The sequence below is a fragment of the Gavialis gangeticus genome, unplaced genomic scaffold, assembly GCF_001723915.1.
Source record: "Gavialis gangeticus isolate Ggan-Ray unplaced genomic scaffold, GavGan_comp1, whole genome shotgun sequence".
In the NCBI taxonomy this organism is placed as follows: domain Eukaryota; kingdom Metazoa; phylum Chordata; order Crocodylia; family Gavialidae; genus Gavialis; species Gavialis gangeticus.
In genome coordinates, this window is record NW_017729024.1 from 76,924,772 (window position 1) to 76,932,255 (window position 7,484).

At 43.4% G+C, this 7,484-nt stretch overlaps 1 protein-coding gene and 1 long non-coding RNA gene across 5 annotated transcripts in view; one reads left to right on the forward strand and one right to left on the reverse strand.

Moving 5' to 3' along the window:
• Positions 1–3,791, reverse strand: part of LOC109297484 — a 10,714-nt gene extending 6,923 nt beyond the window's left edge. The window contains exon 1 of the long non-coding RNA XR_002097329.1: positions 3,779–3,791. This is a non-coding gene — a long non-coding RNA (uncharacterized LOC109297484). The remainder of the gene's footprint in view (positions 1–3,778) is intronic.
• The window catches only part of APC (APC, WNT signaling pathway regulator), a 223,955-nt gene that overhangs the window by 114,234 nt on the left and 102,237 nt on the right, over positions 1–7,484 (forward strand). The gene's annotated exons all lie outside the window — the stretch shown is intronic.

Below are 7,484 nucleotides of genomic sequence, written 5' to 3' on the forward strand. Positions count from 1 at the left end.
AAAAAAAAAAAAAAAAAAAAGCTAGTTATGTGAAACTAAAAATCTTGGTTCACTATACTCATATGATATTTAAAAATATTACCATAGATCGAAATGCATGCGTCTGTTGCCTTTCCTCCCCCACACACTGTGGCCTAATTGTAGTAATACCCCTACATGTTCCTGCAAAGAAAGGATGTCTGAAAGTGTGGACAGACGTAACACTTAGACCATTCAAAATTAGATTTAAACCACACGCATCCAGGCATACGATCTAAGTTAGAATGGTTTAAATCTCCTGGTATGTTTGAAGAACATATCTTGATAATCAGGTAGTATTTTGAAATGGTCCTCTGTGAACTGGTTCACTGTTATATGCAGACACGAAGTTTTCTGTTACTAGTTTCTGGTTGATCCTCCAGGCAAGCCACACTATACTGCTTCCTCCATGCCCCCCTTCACTCCCAAAACACCACCTGGCAACTGGCTATTCTTAGATGCTGGCAAAGCTATACTGATTCAACATATATTGCCTGCACTTGACTTCAGTCCCTGGTGTCCCAGGCTGATTTGAAGGAAGGGGATAGGAATGGTGAGTTGGGAGAGATCCCTGGACCTGTGCTTCTGGATTCCTGAGGGACTGCCTGGACCCTTCTTCCGCACTCTCAGGAGCGCTGGGTTCTGTGTGGGGTGCCCAAGGACTCCACCACTTTTAAACAGTGGTTTCCCCAAGTCACTTATCATTTTCATTCAATTTGTGGCAATTTTCCAGGCATTCAGACATCCCAAGCTGATTTGGGCTGGGGAGGTGGGTGGAGGGGGTACCCCTGCTTCCAGATTCCTGGAGGGCTCGGTTAGGTGGTTTTGGGACTATTCAAGGTCTCTTTGATTTCTAAACAGTTTTTTTTTTTCCCTCTGATTAATTGGAGGGATTGGGCTGAGCTAGCATATGATGACTTCCACACTGGTTATGAGGAGATTACTTAAGAAAAGTAAAGCAAGCAGGGACTGTATTCGTGAATCTTCCTTGATGGTGGTGATCAAGGGGAGAGGAAAATATTATAAATCTAGTGCCTAGCGGAAGGAAGGCAATTTTTAATCCACTGTACAGCACTTTATGTAAGGGATGGTATCTGATTGATACCATTCCAGCATTTTGATTGATGATAAACTTAGAGGAAAATAACATCAGCTCAATTTATTATTATTAAGTCCTACTGTGTTAGTCAATGGGAGGAAATTTTCTTCAAAATAAACGCATTCTCAGAATGCATGATTTGATTTTTTTTTTTTTAATTATATTTCTTATATGATCTTACAGTTGATGTAACTTGACATGTTTGCAAACCAGTTTTTCTTTTTTAGAATTGTGTAAATAGGATAATGTTCAAACCTGTACTTGTAGGGATCCTCAAAATATCTCTTCAGACTAGGAAGGCAAACTATATAGGATTATATTATGAAATCCTATGTAGGATTGTTAACTGGAGGGGAAAAAAGTGGGAAGTAGTAGTGTTGTCTGAATTTTTGGTCTTTCTTGTGACAAAAATACCAGACAAGATGGAGCAGCTGATGTTTATAGTTACTGACCTGATTTTAGATATTTAAACTGATCTGACAGTGGAGATGTACTAAAACAGAATAGAATTTGGTATTTTGCTGCAGAGTATGAAAGCTCTGGAGAATGGTTACATCAAAAAAAAAAATACTGTTCACACTAAATGTTGCTCTCTAAAGAACTTCCTGAAGCCTTACTAATTTTCAGTTAATAAACATTATTTTAATCTAATTAAAAGTTGAACTCCCATTGTTTCATTGCAGACAATATAATAGTATATCGTATTAATGTGATATAATATTACTAGTGACTTGCCCATCAAGAATGATGGGGGTGGGGGCAGGGACAGAAAGTGGGGGAAGTTTGCCCGCACCCACCACCCCACGCTCTGCATCTGGTCACGTGCCACCCCTTCCCCTGCTCCACATTCAGCCCCATGCCACCCCCCCACCACTCCAAGTCTGGTCCTGCCTCCCTTTCACCCCAGCCCCATGCCAGCTCCCCCCACTCCACATCTGGCCCTGCTCTGCGTCTTCCCCTCTCATCATCATTCTTGACGCAGCACAGGCTGGAGCCATGCCCCCTGGGAGCCACGCCCCCTAAAAGTGTTGGACAGACAGACAAATGCACAGACGCACAGACTAAGCCCTTATATGTGTATGTGTGTAAAAATAAATTTTTGAGACCGTAATATACAATCTCAACAAATACATACCAAGGTGGTCTGAAGTTTAAAAAAATGTTTTGGTATCTGTTAGTGTTCAGTAAACATGACGGATGTCTATACTTTTGTTTTTATATTTATATTTTGCAGCCCTTCTGTTTTAAATATTATTTGGAAGGAGAAGTAAGTGGGCTGTACATCAAATATCACTTCCTTCTTTGTATGCAGATATTAAATGTTTTATGGTATTGTCTATTTTTGTTTTTAAAAAATAGATGCAAATAAATATGATTTTTTTTTTACTGACAGGAGGGCTACATATGAAAATACTATATGTTTTGGTTAGGTAGTAGTTCTGAAACATGCAAAATATTACTAGTTGTAATAATCTTGTATTTTGCAGTTACTTAGATAAATGTCTCTTTTCATTCACTTTATTTGAAATGAAATGTTTCCATGTTTTAAACATTTAGGCATTTAAACCTTTTTATGTTCAAGTGGAAAAAGCAAAAATGTCTCTGGAATAAACGCAGCAGAAATTCTCTGACATAACCCAAACCTAAATTTCCACAAATCTAAAATTAGTAGTAGTTTAATCCTAGGTACCAATTACAAGCATAGAATAAAGCCAATAATGAAGTGTGATACAGTATAAAATGGATGTCATATCAATCAAAGTCAGGTACAGTGATAAATATTAGGAAGATCAGATATGAAAACTGTGTCACTTAGTGCAGAATTAGACTCTTAATTTTTTATGATTAGGTGGTCAGGGCTGGCAGTCAGAATCGTTAACCCTCCACTTGATTAGGCATCTCTTAAAGCCATGCCATATCTGAATAATCTTTCTGGGATTGATAAGTGTGCCTACACCTCTCTTGCATCTTCAAAGAAAAACTATTTGAATTTAATTTATCCACTTAAAACCAGGGCTGTGGCTTGAGCTATGCTCAATTTTTCACCTAACAGAAAAATATCCCAGTATAGATAGAGTTTGTGGTTTATTCAGTTCAGATAATGGTTGTACGCTGTATTGGTAAAATAACTGATAAAAGCTTCATTTCTGCTAGGAAGTTTGCCGGTGCAGATATACTTGTAAAAGTATTTATGTAGAAGAAACTCTTCACTTAAATGGTCCCAAAAGTTCTACACAACTTCTTTTTTGCCAGTTCAGTAATTTAACTAGGAGTATCTGTGCCAGTTATTAATGCCTGTCTCAGCAATGCTTTCAATTAAAACATTGTTCATATTTTACCGCTTTCTAACGCTGAATAAATTTAAAGTTTCACATATGTGAAAATATTCAGAAAAGAACTTCTCACCAGTTAAAAGAAACAAAAATGTAAATTCCATAGACAGTTATGCCATAATAGACCTAGGTTCAATAGATAGTGCTGTTACTGAGAATAGGACAAAGAAAGGAATCCTGTCCTTGCAATGATTTGACTTTCATAATTTAAAAACAATTTACTTAAACTGATGTAAAGTGTTTAGGCAGACTTCTGTTTCGGTGAGAGAGGCTTATTTTGGTTTACCTGAATTCCTTAGTGATTTAAGGGTGAATCAGTATAAGTAACACTGGGACCAAAATAAATGCATTTGTACTCAAACCTGCACAGACTGAGCTAAAAGATTTTAAAAATGCAGTTACTTTAAGGCAGTGCATATTTGTATTTAGAACAGCCTGTATATTACTTAACAAAAATACCACTATTTGGTTTGAAAAATAGTAGTTTTAAATAAAAGTACAATTTCAAAACATCTAACCAAGTGCACATAAGTCAATAAGAATACTGTATAAATTTTTTTTGTAGAATTGGCTCCTACAGTTCTGAAAAATTAATTTACACCAACATGAGATGGAGGAGTGGAGAAAAACCAGAAAAGAAAGAAATAATATAAATGGAGTAAAAGAAAAAAATGAAGCAAATTTCTCTGCGGTTGCTGAGGAAGTTTATTGTATGGTTATGCTGATTTCTTGTAATAGAATTGTGGAGGCACATAGAAGTATAATAAATAGGGGTGCATTGCTAAAGATTTTTTTTTTTTACCAGTACTGATGGCTACTTCTTAGCCAGCCATATCAGCTGATACAAATCCTATTGCTGATATGTAGTCCTTCAGCTTGGAGAGCAGCATCCGGCTGTTAAGTCTGTTGGGGGGGAAGGGACCTGGTGGGGGGCAGGTGGAGGCCCCCGCGGTGAGGGAGGGAGGGAGTGGGGCTGGGGTGGGACGCAGGATGGAGCTACAGGCAGCTTGTCCAGGAGGTGTGGGGAGGAGGGGATGGGAAGGATGGGTCGGCTCCCTGGTGCAGTGCGCACACCGAGGGACGCATGAGCATATGCCCCCCAGATTTGTGCATAGGGTGAGGGCAGGCTGCCCACTTCAGGGCTGGGGGCTGTACTTGCCTCTTCCTGGGGGGATACCGGGCCGGGGCTGTACTCAGATTGATGTGGCTGTGGGGGGCAGCCACAGCCACCCCAAAATTCACTGTAGCTCCTCCTCCCGGTGCCGCTACCTGCCCTGCCGTGCCCTGAGCACAGCGCTGGCCCAGTCCCCCCACCAGAAAGAGGTCAGTGTAGACCCTGACCCTGAGCCTGCAGTGGGCAGTTTGCCCGTGCCCTGCACACAGGTGAGGGGGGAACATGCTCCCGCATGCCTCCCCGGGGGTGCACGCAGCCCCACTCGCTGCCAGCCCCATTCCCTGCACCTCCAGGACAAGCTGCCCATGGCTCCATCCTGTGCCCCACCCCTGCCCAGCTGGGCAGTACCTGTCCGTGCCTTACTCCCTCCCTCACTGTGCGGGCCTTGATCTGCCTCTTTCCTTTTCCAACTCCCCCTCCCAGACTTACTGGCAGGAGGCTGCTCTCCAATCTGCCAAACTGCATTCCTAGCCATGTCCATGCTGCAGTTGTGCACGTGCACCTAACATTTATCGGTGACATGATTGGCTACACCAGGCAAAAAAAAGCCAATCGCCAATACTATCACTTTTCCTTTTATCGGTGCCGATACAATATGGACTGATATATCTGTGCACCTCTAATGAAGAATATAAAATGAACTATGCAACCCCCCCAAAACTGAGAATTACTAGAACAAACGTAAAAACAACTACCAACAAGAAATAAGCAATTTCATAACTCTCATTCCCTGTACTAGTTAGCATTTTCATATTCATAGATTGTTAGGGGCTGGAAGCGACCTTGTAGATCATTGGGTCCAGTCCCCTTGCACTAGGCAGGAAAAGACAACTGGGGTCAAGTGGCCCCAGTGAGGTGACTGTCCAGTTTTCTTTTGAAGATTTCCATGGTAGATGACTGCACCACCACTGGAGGGAGTTTATTCCACAGTCTGGACACCCTGACTGTGATGGAGTTTTTCCTGGCATTCCAGGAGTTCATATCCATTGCTCCTGGTCTTCCTCAGGGGTGCCCTGGTGAACAGCTGTTCACCAAGTTCTTGATGTACTCCCCTGATGTAGCGGTAAGCCGCTACCAAGTCCCCTCTCAGCCTTCCCTTCTGTAAGTTGAAGAGGCCCAAGTCCCTCAGCCTCTCCTCATATGGCTTGTCTTGCAAGTCCCTGACCACATGGGTGGCTCTTCTCTGAACCCTCTCAAGTTTTCCCACGTCTTTGTTGAAGTGCGGTGCCCAGAACTGGATGCAGTTACTCCAGCTGCGGTCTCACCAGTGTGGAGTACAGTGGGAGTATCACTTCCTTAGTTTTGCATAAGATGCAACAGTTAATGTATGCCAGCGTGTTGTTTGCCTTGCCGGCCACAGCATCACACTGCCAGCTCATGTTCGTGCGATGGTCGATCACTACCCCTAGGTCCCTTTCGGCCGTTGTGCAAGTCAAATTGTCACCACAGAGCCTGTAGGTATGTTGGGGATTGTTTCCCCCCAGGTGGAGCACCTTACACTTCTGAGTGTTGAACTTCAGCTGGTTCTGGTCCACCCAACTCTCCAGCCTGTATCTGCAACCTATCTTCTGGCATGACCACACTCTCCCATACCTTGGTGTCATATGATTTCTATCTTGTTCTCTAGGAGCTTTAAAATATTTTAAAATTAGTTTCAAAGAGTTTTCATGGATCACTATCCTTTCTACATTAGAGTACTTAGTGTATCAGTATTATCCATTTATAAGTGTGGATCAGACTTTAAAGAAGGAACTCAGTCAAATATCAGACCCTAGTTCGGGTCTGAAATTTATCGTTTCACTCCCTTGTGCTCATGAATTGCTATCATTTTTTCCTTTTTAAATTGCTTTTTTATGGTCTCTGCTTTTCTTTTAGGTAGCTTGTTCTTTAATCATTATGTTAGCATCAGATTTAATATGGAAGTTTTGAAGTTATAGTCAATTCTGTCCTCCTTTTCCACCATCCCCTTAATGAGCCAGTATTACAGGGGTGGGTAAAATATGGCCTGCGGGCTGGATCCAGCCTGCAAGGCTGTTCTGTCTGGCCTGCAGGGCCCCTAAAAATTTTTGAAAATTAATATTGATCTGTCCTTGGTTCCTGTTAAAAATGACAGAAACCAGGGGCAGTAGGACCCAGGGGAAGCCTGGTGGGCTGTCTCGCACCCCGTTCTCATTAAGAAACTGGGGGACTGCAGTGTCGACACCCACACAGTCAAATGGGTCGCCAGCTGGCTGGAGGGCCGCACCCAGAGGGTGGTAGTGGATGGGTCCTTCTCAACCTGGAGGGATGCGGGCAGTGGGGTTCCGCAGGGCTCAGTCCTTGGGCCCGCACTGTTCAACATCTTCATCAGTGACTTGGACAAGGGGGTAAAAAGCACCCTGTTCAAATTTGCTGATGACACTAAGATGTGGGGGGATGTGGGCACACTAGAAGGAAGCAGCAGGCTACAATCAGACCTAGACAGGTTACAAGGGTGGGCGGATGAGAATAGGATGGGATTCAACACGGACAAGTGCAAGGTGATGCACCTGGGGAGAAACAACCGGCACCATACCTGCAAGGGTGGGGAACTCCCCTCTTGTCAGCACAGAGGCAGAAAAGGATCTTGGAGTCATCGTTGACTCCAAGATGAACATGGGCCGGCAGTGTGGGGAGGCAGTCAGGAAGGCCAGCTGTACCTTGTCACGCATCCACAGATGCATCTCAAGCAGGTCCAAGGAGGTGATCTTCCCCCTCTGTGCGGCAGTGGTCAGGCCACAGTTGGAGTACTGCATCCAGTTCTGGGCACCGCACTTCAAGAGGGATGTGGACAGCATGGAGAGGGTCCAGAGGCGGGCCACTCGCATGATCAGGGGACAGC